Source organism: Pipistrellus hanaki (assembly GCF_964339955.1).
Source record: "Pipistrellus hanaki genome assembly, chromosome: 6".
In the NCBI taxonomy this organism is placed as follows: Eukaryota; Metazoa; Chordata; class Mammalia; order Chiroptera; family Vespertilionidae; genus Pipistrellus; species Pipistrellus hanaki.
The window spans coordinates 47,735,801-47,756,078 of record NC_140508.1 but is presented as its reverse complement, the minus strand read 5'-3'; positions in this window follow the sequence as shown (position 1 = coordinate 47,756,078).

Below are 20,278 nucleotides of genomic sequence, written 5' to 3'. Positions count from 1 at the left end.
GGGTCCATAAATGAATAGTCTTGAATGTTCACCATTAGTATTAGGTGATGGAGAACCTAAACACTGCAAGGTCAAAGCCTCGCCCTTTTCTTTAATTAAGAGAATAACTCTTATTACCTGGTCTAAAATATTTAGTGGGTTGTAGATGAGATTATATTACCAAAATATCTTATTTGGAAAGGTACACCACGATTATATAATAAAATTGTTTGAATATTTATGTTTAAAAGCCAAAATCTATGTCAAAAGTTAAGTGATGCTACAAAATATCTGATAAATTAATGCAGTTTACCAAATTAAACTTTACTTTGCCCTGCCTTCTCTAGGTCATTCTCCTCTGAAGGTCCTAAAATACTAACCACCATTAACTCAGTTAAAATTCTTGGCTCATAGCCCTTTTCACCATTATTGCATTACCTCTACAAAAAAAAAGCCTATGGCAGACTCAGTATTGATCAGAATGACCCCTCTAGAGGAAGTTATTTATGTTCTTATATCTGAGAACAAATCAGTATTCAGTTAAGATAACATTTTAGCTCTTAAACTAATAAAGTGACCCTATTAAAAATGATCTGCTTTTCCACGTATATTGATTTCAGAAGCCCATAGAAGGTAAACAGAGCGAAGTAGCACCATTCCACCCTGCAGAAAAATGGGAAATTGCTTGCTACAGTTTTATGGTTCGAAGATCCACTTAAAGCTCACAGTGTGTAGTAACACAGATGTCATTAATGTGAGTGTAGCATTATCAGTGCTTTCCAGACACAACGAGTCTTGTCGTTGTCATTAGTCAGGCTCTTTTCTGATTTTGGAAGTCTTAGAGATTATAGGGAAGAAATGCATTCAACACAAGGAGCCATGATGGCTTAAGGTTGGAATGATAAAAATAGAAAAATAATATTGTTCAATTGCAGTTATTTTTATGGAAATGGTCTTAAAATATATACATAATATTGTACAGAATTAAAGTTAAAATATGAGACCAATGATTTTGTTTAAAATATTGATAATTATTTATATTATATGGAAACAATTAATATAAAGCAAATATAAAATATATTTAAAAAGCAAACTAAATGAAAATAAGACAAGACATTCCAAATAATACCTCATAATTAAAAAGAAAAATCTATGTGCTCAAAAATATCCTATGCAGTTATAAGTATGACAACTATTCCATGTTACATTGAGAATATGAAAATGCATGTGAATGTAGAGAGTAACTAAACTAGAATTGTATTCTCATAGAATTTACAGTGTTGACATTTTGCCCCATTTACTTTGTCTTCTCTTTAAATGAAAGTAATATACATTACAAAAAAGATTGGATAATATTTTTCCCCTGTTCAATCTCCTCTCAAAACTCCTCTAGAAATAATCACTTATTTGATCTAGATGCAAATACCGTTTGTTCTTTGCAATATTGATACATCAGCCATTTTTAATAGAAAACTAATCATCTGCATTTATGTGCGTGTAGCATTATTATGTTGACAGCTACATGTATTTGCCTAGCTTTTAGGTTCAGTCTTCAGAAAGCCAGAGAAAGGTACAAGAGTCCTAAGTTACCAAATATCTGGGGGGAAAATCACGGTCATTTTAAAAGCAAACTAAGGGATTTTGATTCTAGATGAAATTAACCAAGCAAGAAAGGATGAGACAAATATGGTAAAAATATTAACAATTATAAATATAGGTAACAGGTATGAGGAGATTCATTTTATTATCCTATTTTCCTCTATATTTTAAATACTCATTAAAATTGGAGGAAATTATTTATAAAATAGAGTTCCTTAAAAATCAATATCAATTAGTCAAGAACCACTTGATTTATATCGTATGAACCCCTCATATGTGAGATATATAGCTGAAAGCAACAAATGAACCAACAAGGAAAAAAAATCTCATAAACTCAGATAATAATATGCTGGTTATCAGAGGGAAGGGAGGGAAGGGAATAAAGGGTAAAAGGTATCAAATACATGGTGACAGAAGATTCGATTTTGTGTGGTGAGCACACAATCAATATATACAGATGCTGTATCATAGAACTATACACTTAAAATCTAGATAATTTTATTACATCACCCCAATAAATTTAACTTTAAAAATTTGAAAAGAAAATCAAATAGAGTCATGTTTTCAAAAGTTGCCTAATATTATAGCAAGCAGAATGAATCTAAGGCAGTGTTTATTCAGACTTTCTTTTGCGGTTCTGTGGCTTTGTGTCTGGCTTCGGAGGAAGAATCACCAGACCTCCATTGTGGAAGGCAGCTAGACAGACATGAGCAGAGCAAGGATGATGGGCCAGGCACAGAGGCCACCAGGTGGAGAGCCCCAGGTGCCTAGCAAAGGACAATTGTAGGTGGGACCTCAATTTCAGGGTGACTGTTCCTCTCCTTGCTTATCTCTGGTCAGGCAGTACGGACCCTCTGACCTTTCTTCCCTAGAGACAACATCTAGGCCTCAGTTGTATTTCAGCTCCAGGCAGCTCAGAGGAGCAGCAGAACCAAGGAATGCCACAGCTGACCTCAGAATCAACTACATTGACTAATGACCTCTGCCCTGCTGCTGACCAATCAGTGGAGACCACGACCTTGAAAGGGCACACCTGGAAAGCTGCTGAATATTCTTCTGAGATTTTCCTCTGTGACCTCTCATAAAATCTCCACCCTTAAAATCCTGGGAGCAGCCGAAACCGGTTTGGCTCAGTGGATAGAGTGTTGGTCTGCGGACTGAAAGGTCCCAGGTTCGATTTCGGTCAAGGGCATGTACATTGGTTGCAGGCACATCCCCGGTAGGGGGTGTTCAGGAGGCAGCTGGTCGATGATTCTCTCTCATCGATGTTTCTAGCTCTCTATCCCTCTCCCTTCCTCTCTGTGAAAAATCAATAATATATATATATTTTTTAAAAATCCTGGGAGCACATCTGAGCCTTCCCCTTCCCACTCCCCATCTCCCCAGGCTCTTACCATTTACCTTCCTCACCTCAAAGCTCCAAGGGCCCTTTCTTTGCCTCTGTAACTTGTTTCCTAAGTCCACATCTTCTACCACTCCTTCTTCCAACTCTGTGATCTTCTAAATACCTGCTCTCTTATAGTTTGAGTCCTGGCTCTGAATTCTTTCCTAGCCAGAACTCAAGTACTGTGATTGCTGAACCTAGGCCTGGTCTGACCCCACTGGTCTAACATCTGGTGCCATGCTCGCCATTGCTAACACATTGAAATGCATTGATGAAGCCTGTAGTGCCAAAGAGAGAGCAGGGCTAACTCCTGTGCTCAGTCAGGAAAAACTGCCAGTCTTTGGTTTCCTCCTGAACTGGCTCTTGCTCACATTCACCTTTTCTGGGCACCAACAGCCTTCTTTCATTATTTTTAATTCCCTTATATACTTACTTAACAAATGATATTTGTATCCATTATCTACCTTTAGCATTTCATAATTATTTTCAAGAACGTGTTGAGTGCAACATGGGAGGAAAATGTAAGTCATGTGTGATACTGTGCGATGATGCTGTTCTGTTCTGAAACACAGCTACTGAACCCATCTAGTATTAAATTAGTGGGTAATTACTGTAAATGCTTCATATGAGGTAGAGATTCCTTTTGGATTGTCAGAGAAGCACTCAAATGTGTTTTAGTGATATTTGCTGAGATTGAAGTTATTATTCCCTTTTTGCTTTCACTCAAAACAATAGAATCTGGCTTGTATTATCGAAAACATGGAAAAATGGAGTAGAGAGGATGTGAGAAGAATTTAGGAAATGTGGGGAAATATGATTTTGATCCTAGTCACTAATTAGAAACTATTAATCAGTGACATAGTTCTCATACACAGAGGTATAAAGTTTTATGTGCCAATGTACCAAGAAAATCCACATAATATGCGGAATATTTCTATATTCTGAATACTTTCTGTATTCAAAACTGCTTCTCTTCAATAGCCTATCTTACTATTTCTGCACTTCTCATTCCAGACTTTTTTAAGTAAATCTTGTTTTTTTATACATACAATATAAAATATATTTTTCTTTTAATCACTCAAGTAACTATATTGTAGCATTAAGCTTTTTGCTTTTTCATACACACAATAATAAGCTGGAGTTGCATTCAAGGGATGTGGTTCAACATGTTAAATCTTTCATTCTCAATTTGGCATTTTATAGATAAAACATTATGAACTTAGGCTAAATAAAAAGAATTTTTATTAAAGTTTAGTATATTTTTAGTACTTCCCTAAGAATGAACAACTGCTGCTTTGGCAGATTATAAAGTGTTTTATAAAATAGACATGATATAGCCATTTATATTCTTTGTTTTTCACATCTCTTTATCCAAAATGAATATGTAGTGAAAGAAAATAATACAAACTTGATTGAACAATAAGCATCTTTTAAAAGTACTACTGTTATATCTGGCCATGGTGACTGTTAATCTTGCCCTTGGTCCTACTACACAGCCTCATTTCTCTGATTGCACTGTGTTTCCACTAGTGCTCACACCCCCAGCACTGGCACCTCTTACAACCCATTTGATTCCAGTACTGAATTAATGGTCTAACACTTTGACCTTTTATGCCAATATTTTAGTTTATAGTATATATTTCTCTTCTTTATTCTGGAAAGTTAGATAGTGCACACATGAGTTCTGGAGGTAAAATATACTACCCTGTTTCCCCCAAAATAAGACAGTATCTTATATTAATTTTTGCTCCCAAAGATGCGCTAGGTCTTATTTTCAGGAGATGTGTTATTTTTCCATGAAGAAGAATACGGTACACATTTATTGTTAAATGAAAATAAAGGAAATTTATTACCTGTATAAGGTACAGTAGTACAGTAGTTGTCAATACAAACCAGACAAACTGTGAATCCTACAGTATCAAGAATTTACTCATTTATTCAGTGACAATCATGTCATCATCTTCTGGAACATCATCATAACAATCCAATTCCTGAATTTCGTGGTGAATTTCATGTGACTCCATTTCTTTCAGAATCAGTGGACCAAATCTCTCATGTATCAAGGTTGGGGGAGGGGGATCACTTAAAATGACACAGGGAGGATCAGAGGGGGGAATCAAATAGCACAGGAGAATCAGAGGGGGGATTACCATTTTAGCAACCCCTTTTGATCCTCCTGTGTCATTTTAAGTGATCCCCCTCTCCCCACCCCTGTGCCACTGAACACCTTCACCAGATATCCCCCCTTCCCTTTTATCAGACATTTACCCCCTGGGCCCTGCCTGGGGACTGTCACTGGGCTTGCTGGAGAGTGGATCTGGGCTGGAGCAGGGTCTGCCACTGAGAATCTTCAGTCATCATGAGGGTGGCCACGAGCATCAGGTAGTGTCACCAGAGACAGACCAGCACTCACCACCTTCGCCAAGTCCCATCTGCTCTAATCCCTGTTCTTCTACATGCATCTGGGAAAGTCTCCTCCTCTCTCCCACCCTGCCTCACCGCTCACTCCAACCTCCGCTCTGCCTCCACACAGCAGTGAAGTCAGGACTCCGGTAACATAACTGGTTGCTAGACTCCAGTCTGGGCGGCCCTAGCAACTAGTTTATGGTAAATTAATTTTCATTCTGAGACAGAGCCTAGGGGGGGCCTTAATTTTGGGGGGATGCCTTATATTTTACTCAGAAGGAAACCTGTAAGTAGGTCTTATGTTTGGAGGATGTTTTATTTTTGGGGAAACATGGTACCAAAATGCTGAGTATTAAAACAAAGAAGATTTGTTTACTTCCTTAATATATTTTAACCTAAGCAGAAAGTTCTATATTTATATTGAGGAAAAGAAAGTTGGCCCTGCCGACATGACTAAGTGGTTGAGCATTGACCTATGAACCAGAAGTTCATGGTTTGATTCTTGGTCAGTTCACATGCCTGGGTTGCCAGCTCAATCCCCAGTAGGGGACATGCAGGAGGCAGCCAATCAGTGATTCTCTCTCATCATTGATGTTTCTGTTTCTTTCTCTGTCTCCCTTCCTCTCTGAAATCAATAAAAATATATTAAGAAAAAAAAAAAGTTATTACCATAATGTATTTATTTGTTTTACAAGTGGCCCAGTGCACAAAATTTATGCACAGGGGGGTGTCCCTCAGCCTGGCCTGTAACCTCTCCAATCTGGGACCCCTTAGGAGATATCTGACTGCCAGTTTTGGCCTAATTCCACAGGCCTAAACCAACAGTTGGACATTCCTCTCACAATCTGGTACTGCTGACTCCTAACCCCTCACCTGCCTGCCTGCCTGATCACCCTAAACACTATACCTGCTGGCCTGTTCACCCTCAACTCCCCCCTTGCCAGCCTGCTGGTCCCCAACTGCCACCCCCTGCCAGCCTGCTCACTCCCACTGTCTTCCCCTCCCCCCCACTGGCCTGATTGCCCCCAACTGCCCTCCCTGCCAGCCTGATCACCCCAATTGCCCTCCTCTTGTGGCCTAATCGTCCCTAACTGCCTCTATCTCAGCCCTGTCACCATGGCTTTTTCCAGAAAGATGTCTGGAAGGTCTGCTGGAAGGTCTCCCAGTCTAATTAGCATATCACCCTTTTATTAGTATGGATTGTTTAGAGCAGTGTTTCCCAAACTTCTCTCATGATGAGAATCACCTGGTGGAGTTGTTAAAACACAGATTCCTGAATCCCAACTAAGAAGTGCTAAACTAGAATTTTTGGGAACATATAGGTAAAATTGTATACTTAACTAGTGCTCTAAGACAGATTTTATTTACAGAGCACTAAGTTAGGTATGCAATTTTACCTATATGTTCCCAAAAATTCTAGTTTAGCACTTCTAAGTTGGGATTCAGGAATCTGTGTTTTAACAACTCCACCAGGTGATTCTCATCATGAGAGAAGTTTGGGAAACACTGGTTTAGAGAAATAAGTTCAATATTGATCCAAGTTGAAATTTTATTTTCATAATTTGATTTTATTTATTTAAGAAAAAAAAGGAAAGTGCTAAAATGGAATTAACTAATTTTCTCCTTCTGGTAAGGAATGAGAGATACAAAATCACTGTTAAGTGTGAGAGTCAAAATTGTGCCAATAATATTATTTCATTTCTGTCACTTCTAATTTTGATTTGGAGATCACAGTTAATTTTCATTTTTTCCCCCAAAATATCCAAACATCATATCAAAGTTTATATTATATTTTACTTTAATATGATAGATAATATGTACTATTTCTGAATGCTTATTATGTTCCAGATGCTATTCTAAGCCCTTTGTTTATATTAATTTAGTTAATTTGCACAGTAATTTATGAGGGAAGCAATATTGTATAGATGAAGAAACAAAGGCAAAAAAAAGTACATTCAATGTTAAATTGTGGTGGCACTGGGATTTGAATTTTGCAAGGTGATTTCCGTTTCTATTCATGTGTTTAATCATCAACCATATGGCTTTTTTATTATAGACTAGAGTCCCAGTACATGGATTTGTACACCGGTAGGGTCCCTCTGTGTAGCTTGCAGGAATCAGGCCAAAAGCAGCACTCCAACATTGCCTGCTGCTCCTCCCTGCCACTCCTGCTTATTCTGGCCCCACTGCACCTGCCACTGCCACTCAGTAGACTCACTGCCTCTCAGCTGTGGTCTCTGGGCTGTGGTGGCCAGCCGTGAGCCTTGCGTCTGGCGCCTGTTGGTCAAGTGAGTGGTGCTCCTGCTGTGGGAGTGCACTGACCACCAGGGAGCAGCTCCTGCATTGAATGCCTGCCCCCTGGTGGTCAGTGCAGGTCACAGTGACCAGTTGACTGGTCGTTTGGTCATCGGGTCACTTAGGTTTATATATAGATCCTGCTTCCCTTGGCCAAAAACAAAATTAAAACATTTTTTAGAAAGTTCTAACTATTCTTAAGGCCTACATAGTGGACATTATTTTTGTTTTCCATTTGATTTTTTAGGAACAGTTTATAATTAGTCATTTTATGTCTAACTAAATTCAATTTGGCTAGTTCTTAGCTATTTCCTATGAAAGAATACAAAGCAAAATAAAGCGAGGTTCAGATACTAATTGTATACTTTAATCTACAAATGTCTAGGAAACAAAACATCTATAAAGTGGAAACATTCAGAAAAGAATCAATTTAGATATTTTTAGTGTGTTAGTCCAGCTAACACTTCATATGTCCTACAACAGTGTAAGGAATTTGCTGTGTTCTGAATGCTTCTGTCTCCCCCAAATTGGTGCTGAAACCTCTATATCACATATGATGGAATTTAGGAAGTGGGGATTTTGGGGGGGAGGCTGCTTAGGTTATGCCTCTGTAGCCCTCATAAATGGGATTAATGCTCTTATAATGGAGATCCTACAAGAATCTCTATTGCCCGCTTCACCATTTGAGGACACAGTGAGAAGGTGCCAGTTAGGAACTAGAAAGAGAGCCCCTACCAAAGGAACCATGCTGGCACCTCGATCTGATCTTGGACTTCCCAGACTCCAGAACTGTGAGGAATCAATTTCTGTTATTTATAAGCCATGCAGTCCATAGTATTTTGTTAAAGTAGCCCAAATGAGCAGATTATACTTTCTACATCAGAATCACTACAAATTACTTGTTTCAGTAGGTCACTATGCTATTCAATTGATATGCATTCACTTAAATACTGAAATAAACCTTTGAGGTTTACATTATTATCACCCCATTAAAGACATTAAATTAATTGAGATGAAGGGGAAAAATGGGCTAAGTTATGACATTTGTTGGGATGTAAGAATACTATATTTGATCAAGCAGAATAAGAAAGAAAAAATAATTAAAGGTCAATAGATAATGCAAGTATTTTAATACTTACAATAAAGCATTTGGAATACTTAGAAATCAAGGATATTAAAAATAGTTTAAATGCTCACCACATAAAACCAGTACCACATCAAAGATTTCATACTTTGTTGTATATATAAATTGCAAAATTATTTTCTTGAAAAATATCAGAGTCAATTGTGATTAATGTGAAAGAAACTTGGCTTTAATTACCATTAAAATACAGTAAATTTTTAAAATTCTAATTAAATTGTGTATGATGTAGTTATCCAAATATTCAGTTGAATTGTGCATTCCCATAAATGTAAAAAGCAACACTATGCTTGAGTGTTTTCTACATCATCAGATATCAAAAAATGGTCTTTGCTGTAAGAGTGTGAAGTAACCCTCAGACAAGGAGGAAACAAGTAAGCATGGCTGTTTTCTGATAAAGCTGTATTTACAGAAACAAACATAGGATAGAGTTGGCCAAGCGGCCAGGTTTGCCAAGCCCTGAGTTAGACTAATGAACCACAGACAGGCCATAAACGCAGGTATATTATTCCATCATATCCTCGTAAGATGTTTACACAAAGTGCCAGAAAACTGTCAACAGTTGATCTGAAGGTTCTTACTATTAATTTTGCTACATTTACTGACAATGGTGCAGATGTTACTAATTCATTCCTTACATCATCCACTGAAACATTTATTGCTGCGCCTTTTGAGTTTCGTCTCTTTTCATTTGTTATATATTGTCAATTAACAACCATAATGTATGTTCTAGATTTGTACTTAGGTTATTCAGTGAAGTAACTGAATAGGATTTGGTTAAGACCCAGTAACCTTACATCTCCAGATGTTCATTGAAGGGGTGGGGAGAGGCATAAGGCATCATCGTTATTAGAATTACTATATGATTAGATTAAAAATCAAGAATATAAAATACAAAATAAACTGACCCTACAGAAAAATTCACTTTATTATAAAAGGAAATCAGTTTAATAACAGCCAGAATATTTACTTTTTTGTAGATTACTAAGATTCATTACTTGTCACTCTTTTGTCTCTCCTGTCTTTTCTTCTCCTGCCCATTTCTTTCACTCTCTTACAGTGTCCAATCACATTCATTTGCCTCTCATCCCTGCCTTTAGAGTCGCCCCTGACTTTAATGTAAAATAGTCTTGTAATTTCTCTCTCTTTTACTTCAACTTTAAAATTCAGATATATGAATACTCATAGGTAGTTTTGACTTTTGCAAAATATAAAATGGAAATTACAAGGAATTGTGTTTAGATTGATTTTTAGAATAAGTAAATACATAAAGTGTTCATCTTGAATTCAGGAGCTTATAAAACGACAGATTTTTTTTTTTTTTAACCCCAAACTGTATTATTTCAATGTTCTTGCTTACCTCTCTTTCTTAAACTACTAGAGGCCCAGTGCACTAATTCATGCACAGGTGGGGTCCCTCTGGGTGGCCTGTAAGGATCAGCTCCTACTTGCCACTCCTGCTCATCCTGGCCCCACTGTGCCTGTAGTGGGCTCATCCTGGCCCCACTGTGCCTGTAGTGGGCTCATCCTGGCCCCACTATGCCTGTAGTGGGCTCACCTGGCCCCACTATGCCTGTAGTGGGCTCATGTCCAATCAATCCTGATCAGGAGAGGCTCATGCTACCACAGCAGTGCTCACCAGTCAGGAGCCCTGCATCTAGCACCCTCCCAATGGGAGTGGCCTACGGGATCAGACTGAAACTGACTCTCCGATATCCCCCAAGGGGTCTCAGATTGCAAGAGGGTGCAGGTTAGGCTGAGGGACCCCACTGGTGCATGATTGGGCAGGGAAGGGACCATGGGAGGGCTCCAGGGTGTGCCTGGCTCATCTAGTTCAGTCCCTGATCGACTGGACCCCAGCAGCAAGCTAACTACTGGTGGGAGCATCTTCCCTGTGGTGGTCAGTGCATGTCATAGTGAGCAGTTGAGCAGCCTTAACTTATCATTAGCATATTACGCTTTGATTGGTTGTTCAGTTGTTCTGCCATTTGGTCTATTTGCATATTATCCTTTTATTATATAGGATATTTAAGTGAGCAAAATAAATATACAAAATGGCTTTGTAAATAGTTAACATTTTCAGATTGAGAGACAAATAATTAATTACAATGTTGTGTTTTTTAAGAATGTTAATTTTTAATAGCAATTGCCTTTGTCAAATGAAAAAAAGAAAAAACTTGAAAAATCAAAAACCTGTGCATTCAATCCTGGCCGGTGTGGCTCAGTTGGTTGAGTGTCATCTTATGCATCAAAAGGTCTCAGGTTTGATTGTTAGTCAAGGCACATGCTCAGGTTGCAAGCTCCATTCCCAGTAAGGGGTGTGTAGGAGGCAGCTGATCAATGTTTCTCCTTCACATTGATATGTTTCTCCCTTTCTCTCTCTCTAAAATAAATTAAGACATATTTTTTAAAAACAAACTGGTGCATTCAAGTGGAGGAATAATTTTTCAAGCAGCATTCATTCTGTAGCCTAAATTCACAAAATATTCTCTATCTTGTCCTGAAAATGGTATAAGAGTGGTTTCTGTTTTGTCTCTGTTTTTTAATTGTATTTACGGATGGCTTGTTTATTTATATTTAATTATAAAACTCAGAGAGATATTCTAGTGTGAAAAATAGGTGCTAAATAAAAAATGTCTAATTCTGTTTACTTCTGTGGTACTATAGCTGCAGTAGTATAATTTCATTCTTTCCTCAGATTACTTTTTTCTCACACTTGCTTAGATATGGCTCTGAGGCCCTGGCAGTGAACTTGTCATTACTGTTTCTGACATAGATGGTAATCATGTTTGTTGGGTAAACAAGCAATAACACCAGCAGAGGGAGAAGGAGATACATTTGAAATTGCTTAAATCACAATTAAAATTGGCTGTATTCAATTTTGCATAAAACCTTTGTGACTCTAAGACTTCGGTTGTTTGTTTTGGCTTTGTTATTTGCAAACTTCATGTGGATTTAGGAAAATATAAGCAGTGCAATCCCTCTCCACGTGCACAGCGGTGGGAAGTGTTCAGTTAGCAACTACCCATCTGACAGGCTCAGAGCATTTGCTGACCTGAGCTCCTATTTAACCTTTCTGTTCCTCCCTCCTATAAATGTATATGATTTTAAGGACTGTGGGGTAAATGAATCAGAAAGTATAATGTTTAATTAAAATGCGTCTTCTAATTTTTAGGTAGAATCTCCACAGACCTGCAAATGCACTCAGTGAGTCTTACTTGAATAGTTTATTGTGTTCAAATAAGAGTAACTTGCATAAAATATCTGGAATGTTGTCCCTCTCATTTTTTTGACAGCTCTTATGAGTTTTCTTTTTGTAATTTTTAAAGGACTTTTTAAACATACAACATTTCATTACCATATTTCATGAAAATCGTTCTTTTCTAAATAGGTGCTTTGAGGGGGAAAGGTGGTGTGTGTGTGTGTGTGTGTGTGTGTGTGTGTGTGTGTGTGTGTTAAATTTCCCCCACTAAGTTCAACAGCTCTTCTAATAAAACATCCAAAGGTTGCTAATATATATATATGCAGTTAAGACACTTTACATTTAATGTGAATGTTCATAAGTTGACTTCAAATTGTCATTCTCATAGCACATCTGAAAGTGAATGGGGAACTGGGTGAATCCCATTATAGGGAAGCTCATGATTAGTATACATAAAGTTATTGAAAATGTACCTTCATTCTTATTATGCATGAAAATTATGCTTTCTAGGAAAGAAATTAGTTGTAATATCTCAAAAATTATGAGATGTGTTCAGAGACATTTAAAAAATCTGACAGTATAATGAAAATTTTTAATGAAACAAATCATGGATATTTAACTGAAAGCCATACCAGCTCTATCATTGTCGGTGGCAATATTTGCCTGATATTGCAATATTAATTGCTAATAAAATTTATATTCTAAAGGAAAGGAGGATGTTAAAGACTTAGAAGTCTCTCTAAAGATATGCTGATTAATTCACTGAATCCATTTGAGATAGATTTATTATATTTTCTCTTTTAAATCTATTCAATATACATTATTGTTTATTAAAAATTGTTTCTATTTACCTGATACACTGAATCATAGATAAGCTGGTGGTAAAGATAACCAGGAACCTTGCATCAGACTCATTTTATAAAGTTTCTCTTATTTCTTACCATACAGCTTATGGCTTAGTGATAACTGTTTGAGCTTAAATACTCCTGCATTCCTTAATTATTCTGTCTAAGATAAATGTTTAAATTCAAATTAAATCATAAAAATCAAGACATCTAACCTTGGAAATAAATCAGAAGGGGCAATGTCAAAATAAAACACAAATGAAAATGGGACACATTGAGTAATAGGCATTAATGTTCACTGAATGTAGATTATTTTTTAAAATATATTTTATTGATTTTTTACAGAGAGGGATAGAGAGTTAGAAACATTGATCAGCTTCTTCTTGAACACCCTTTACTGGGGAGGTACCTGCAACCAAAATACATGCCCTTGACCAGAATCAAACCTGGGATACTTCAGTTCACAGGCTGATGCTCTATCCACTGAGCCAAACCAGCTAGGGCTGAATGTAGATTAATGTCCATATCCTGATGATCAATGTTTTGCTTTGTTTTTCTCAAAAGGAATTTGATTCTTTTTTTTTTTTTTTTTTTTTTTTTTTTTACTTAGAGGCAGAAAATCTATACTAAATAAGCATAAGATGCTAATTAGACCAAATGACCTTCTGGACATCCTTCTGGACAAGCTGCGGTGGTACAGGCTGTGGCAGAGGCGGTCAGGGGCAATCAGGTTGGCAGGGGAGCAGTTAGGGGGAAATAAAACCATCAGGGGAGCAGTTAGGGGAAAATCAGGCTAGTAAGCAGAAGTAGTTAGGGGTGATTAGGCCAGCAGGCAGACATGGCTAGGAGTGATCAGGATGGCAGGCAGAGGCAGTTAGGTGCAAGTGGTTAGGAGCCAACAATCCCAGATTGTGAGAGGGATGTCCCAGATTGGAGAGGCTGCAGGCTGGGCTGAGGGCAGCCCCTCACCCCCATGCATGAATTTTGTGCACCAGGCCTCTAGTTATTCATAAAATCCAAACTTGGGGGTGATGTTAAAAATTTCAGTTTAACAGTTTTATTTTCTGAATAGCGTTAATTTATAGCTATAAATAGATAGATGATAGATAGATAGATAGATAGATAGATAGATAGATAGATAGATGACAGATAGATAGATAAAAAGGACACCTGGAATTCATGTGTATGGTGTCCCGCCATACAGTCTCCTGGTTGCATAAGATTCCATGTTCGGATATGGTGATTAAGAGCAAGGAATTTGGGGGTATAAAGATGGGTACAATATCAAATCAATCCCTTACTACTTTGTGATATTTCCAGGTTGTCTAACCTTTTTCTATCTTATTTACCAAGCATACAAAGTGAGCTAATAATAGTACATGACCTACAGGTATGTTGTGAGAACTACCAGTAAATGAGAGAACAAGTCAAATGCTTACCACAGTGCTTCACATGCATTAATACATTCTCACTACTAACAGTTTTAGTCAGCAATGGCACCTAATTAAAAGAATACTAAAAATATTAATGTTATATGGATCCAGAATATATTATATGCTAGAAACATTTTGAAAAGAGAATATTCACACCTTTTTTTTCCATTGCCAAAAGTGAGTAATTACGAAAAATTTTTAAATGCAGCTTCTAATGGAAGGTCTTTCTTTCGGTGCAATTAAATGAAGCTAGAGAAAGTCAGGCAAGGAGAATAACAAAGGTCTGCTGAGCTCCAACCTCCGTGGAAACAATCTGACCCCGGAGCTTCCAACAACACACATGAATGTGCATAGTTTAACAACTTGGGCTCTGTAACAGCCCTCCGTAGTCATTTTCACCTCCTGCTTCCTCAATTATCATTCATTATATCAAAAGTAATAAAACAAATAATGTCTTCTAGGGCATCAAGAGAGAGGAGAAATTGGGGAATTATTTCTTGTTCTGTTTTCATTTCTTGTTCCATTCCTATTGTGAGAGATGGGGGTGGAGAGAAATGAGTGTTTGAGTGCATCAAGGCAATATAACAGAGGAGAAAAAGAAAAAAGCAACAGCACTCTGTGTCCTCATGGGCATATCCTGAAAAAAGGAAGTAGAGCAGAGGAAGCCAGGACTTCCCTTAGCTTTGAAGCTGCCCTGGCACTTCATCTGAAAAGGCCTATGTAGATTTCCTTCATCTCTGAACACTTCAAGCACAGAGCACGGGGTCCTCCCTGGGAGCTATGACTGCAGATGGAAAGCAAGTCTCTCCCGGACAGACTGCCTGAAATTCAATGCAAAACCATGGCAGGTATTCATATGTGCATTACTCTGGGCATAAATCCACAGCTCACAATAGAAATTCAAAAGAGTTTATCACACACACACACACACACACACACACACACACACACACACACACACACACAGAGCCACCTAAAAGTCTTGCATGCCTGCAAGATATTACTCAGCTCTCATGGAATATGCATAGAATCATGATCTAATAAAACAGGAAGAAATACTGATAGTCAACTCAACATCTGACTTTATAGCTGGGAATTTTGGGAATCAAAGCAGCTGAAGAACTGGCCCATGATTACAATAGGTAAATTTATAAGTAGTGGATTCTGGCACAAGAGCTATGTTTTTCTTCCCTCATTTAGATACCTTTATATTGTATATTTACATATGATTATTATCTGACTTTAGCATGTGCCTAAACTATATCAGGCACTAATTTACATACCAGATGCATTAAATTCTTGAGTGCTGAGCAACAGGGTTGATTTTAGTAATTTGGGAGTTTGAGTAAGCAGCATGTTGGAAACAGATAAAAAATTCCAAAATTCCAAAACTCCAGTAATCACACTGCACCCTACTGTTCCTTGCCACGTTGATCACTCTTCTACAGAGAATATAATGCATTTTTTAAATTCTGGTTCTGTTTGCTTGCTTGCTCTTTAAAGCAGTTTTTACAGTGCTGAGCATAAAGCTGCTCTCAGCAGAGTCTCATCGGGTGAGTGATTTTGCAGATTGTGGTGGTGATGACATTAGTGATTTGGTGGCCACTCTGACTCTGAAGTGAAGGAAGTGAAAGAAAATGTACCCTGGAAATATTGACCTCTCATTCAAAATTGTATCCTGAATAAAGAGAGCCAACAAGATGTAAACAAGTACCCTGAATATCCATCAAGTTACCACACAGAATTAGATTTAGAAAGGTTTCTAAAAGCAATAAACCTTGGGAAGATCGAATTGCCCCTCTGGGTATTAGCACTGGATGCACAGACAGAATCACACTGTAAATACACTCTCCACTGACTTCTCTTTGCCATGAGTTTCTCTATGTTTAGGCTCATTATTGACTTCTTTTTAAAGAACTTTTACTATATATTTACTTTCTTAATTACTTTAAAGACATGATTACAATGTGATCATCAAAGTTGAACAAATGGCATTTTGAATAAACATGGGACAGGATTATGAATTACAGAATGGAAATCATTTGGACAATGCCAGGTAGGCAGTCTTTCTGGACAGAAGACTCACATTGGAGCATGATAGTGGGTATAAAGTATAGATGAAAAAGAGAGATATTGAAGGGAAGACTTGATGACTAATGTCTGAAAATACTAACACAAAGAATAAATCCTGGGTATTGCTAGAGCTGAATAACCCAAAAGACCCTGTTTCAGTAAAACATTTCTAACTTAATTGCTTTTGAGAGAGACTTGCATTGAAACACTGAGATTTAGTCTTTCACCTTTTTTGTATCCTACTTTGTGATAGGCCAGCACTTGGGCTCAAACAAGACCTTAACTATTATCTCTTGATATGTTCTTGGCTTTGAGAATTTTTGGCAATAGCTGTCTCTTCAAACTTAATTGGGGGCTGCCTATTTCATTTTGAGGAACTTTTTTGACTTTACTGTTGTAGGAAATTGCATCCAGCTTTACTCTTAAATCAGAATTGCACAAGCTTTTTATTCCATGACTTTATCAAGATCATGTCCTTATGTGGCCCAAGTTAAATGTTTCTTAATCTAGGTTATACAATCAATCAAGAAATGCAAATTGACTGATCAGATCCATAGTAATATAGATTAATTAATAAGCTAGGCTGCTTAAAGAGTCATTCTTCTTTCATATTCAATATTCTATAGCACTTTCATTACAAAAATTTCCATCTAAGATCTCCTGGGTGGAAGCATGCAACTAGAGTTGCTTTGGAGGTTGGGTTAGAAATCCCAGAGTTATCTTGACCCCCTGGGATTCTATATTTTAATATCTGATTCTAACTAATGTACAGGATCCTACATTTTGCTGATCAGTTACTGCCTTTAGGATGTGATTGAACTTCTGTAGTTCAGCAGGATAGACTATCCAGCTGATTCACACTTTTTCTAGTTATTTGTATGCAGAAAGTAAGAACTTCTAGCAAAGTTATAAACTTGCTGTCTGTACTTTCTACATGTGCAGATGCATTGCCTGGGACTGGATCTTAGATCCCTGCAGTACTATACTGAAGACAGAAGAAAAAAAAGACCAACACATTTTACAGTTGTCCTCACTTCTCCAAAGAGCTAACTTACTGAGCACAGAGTATGGATCCTTAGAGACTATGAGCAAAAATTTCTTATATTTCCTTTTATTATATAACTAAAGGCCTGATGAACAAAGATTTGTGCAATAGGCCTTTCTTCCCCTGGCTGCTGGCACCGGTTTTCTTCTGATACCCAGGAACCAGGCCTTAACTCCAGCTGCAGCTGCCTCTTCAGTCTTCAGCCATCTTCAGTCTTCACTCAGGCCAGAGCCTTCAGTCTTTGTTCTGTACCTGCATATACAAATTAACCCTACATCTTTGCTGGGTTAATTTGCATACTCACTCCTGATTGGTTGGTGGGTGTCATGGAGGTACAGTCAATTTGCATCTTTCTCTTATGTTAGTGTAGATAGGGATGATTTGATTAGCTGTCTTATTGGGGTCAGGAAATGCTCACTCTGCACCTCCCCTATTGAACTTATATTATAATAGGAAATGTTCAATAATCAAGCCTCAAAATGTTGAAAAAAAATCCCGAATGTATAACAATCTGTTTCCATGGTATAAACTGACCCAATGAGTTATTTTAAACTACCAACATGATGGAGATTTGGAAAGAGATGAACATAATTGCAGTACATCACTACTCTTGTACCATTATTTGGTATAAATATGATGTGGTTTGAGAATAGTGACATTATCACTTAAATGTTTATCTACATATAATCATATAAGAAAATCTTTCTTGGCTGATGTTACATATATCCTTGCACTGCCTTTTACGGTATCTCTGGGCCATAGATTTTAAAGGTGTCCTAGTCCCATATAAGTTTTGTTTACTTGTTTAGTCTCTATAACTCAGAACCTGAATAGAAAAAAAATGTTTTATAAAAATTCTAGGGTGATTGATGTTTGCCATGACAGTATCAAAGGCTCAGATCCGTGCAATCAATTTTCTTTATGCTATTAGTCATGACCTTCCCCTTTGAAATGATTGCCTGCCATCTGTTATTTCATTAAGTATTAAATCTTTGTCGCTGAGCAGCAAGCCAATTTGCCTTAGTGACTTCACAAAAAAAGCATTATGAATTCACTTATGAGGGATGTAATGGCTTAAACTCAGTATTCTTTAAAATTCCAGATAAAAAGTGAATATATGCATGTGAAGTACACTGCAATCAAGATATTGAAGTCATTAGCTGTGCATTCAAACAACCCCTTAAAAGGCTATTCACAGCTTAAGCTCTATATTATCACAGTATGTGTCTTTTGCAAACCTTGCCCATTAAGGATGAGGATGTATGCATGATAATGAAGCAAGAGCTTTATTAATAATTTCATGAAGCAATAAATTATTGCCATTTACATCTGTCATGAAACTGCTTTTAATTGTACTTTTCTGTATTCTGGATGTGGGTTTTGTATATAATTGATTACTTTATATTACTATTGATCTGATAACTCAATTTGCATGCCCTAATTGATTTCATAATCTATATTAAGAAACACCTTGGAGCATATGGGGACCTGGTCTTGATAAGGTCATGACAATGTGCAGGGTAAGTAATATAAATTGCATTGAACTTTTTCTAATATATTCATAGTTTTCATTGAGAAATCATCAAAGATAATAAGTAGCCCTGTCTTCACCTTCTGTTCAAGGACAGGATTTCCTGACCAAAGTTGACTTACAACCAAAGTTCTCCCAAATAATCAAGGTCAAATGCACAGGAGTTTACCCAAACAAAGGGCAGTTAAGCAGTGGTCATTGCCTAAATGAATAGTGTCTCAAACATTGAAATAATGATATGGAAACTCAAGGAATACTTTTTAAGCCCAGACAGACAGGCCATTTATATACAAAAATGTAGGGACCAAGTCAAACTATTATCCTATCTAATAAAGAAGGAGTATGCTAATTGACCCTCACTCCATTGCAAAGATGGCAGTGGCCACAATCAATAAGAAGGGAATATGCTAATTGAAGGCCCCACCCTCAAATGTGGTAGCACCCACAGCCAATAAGGAGAGGATATACTAATTGACTATCCCATCCTCAAAGATGGTGGTGTTCACAGCCAATAAGAAAATAATATGCTAATTGACTGCCACACCCTCAAAGATGGCAGTGCCCACAGCCACAAGATGGCAGCACCCAGTCCCCTCAGTCCCCCAGCCTCCCAGGGCTGGACCAAGGCACAGGCAAGTCTCAGATGGTGGCTTCCCAGCCGCCTAGGGCTGCCCAAGGCTCAGGTAACCAGGCTGGCCGAGGTTTGCATTGCTGGCAGTGGCAGCAGAGGTGTGATGAGGCGTTGCCTTCCCCTGATCTCTGGGTTGCCTCCAGTCCCTGAGGGCTCCCGGGACTGTGGGAAGGGGCAGGCTGGGCTGAGGGACCCTACCTCCAGTGCATAAATTTTCATGCACCAGTCCTCTAGTTAGAAATAAGGAATGATGGAAATGGCATAAATAAGTCAAAGATCCAACCTATGACAAGGTATTGGGATTTTAGCTATACATTATATCAGAATGTGGATCAAAGTTGAAACAAGACATTTCAAACTGACCCACATGGTTTGAAATAAAGGTTAGCAAATTAAATGCAGACAGTGAGGTCTATATTATTAGAATTAATTGAAAATTGGGAAACCAACACAAAATCTCAATGTTGGCACTAGATTGCATAATCTAATAACAATTTAACAGAGAGGATTACCAAGTCATGAAAACTCAGGGACAGGGGTTGGCTGAAGAAATTACCAGAGATGTTTTAACTATCACCAGCTTTGAACCCAGGATTCTTGTACCAAGGAGAAAAACTGAGTGTGTAGGGATGTAAAATACAGGACTAGCAATAGTGGGTGCCAAGCAAAGGCTGGAAGATGAGAAAGGGCATTATTCTATATAAAATATACTCA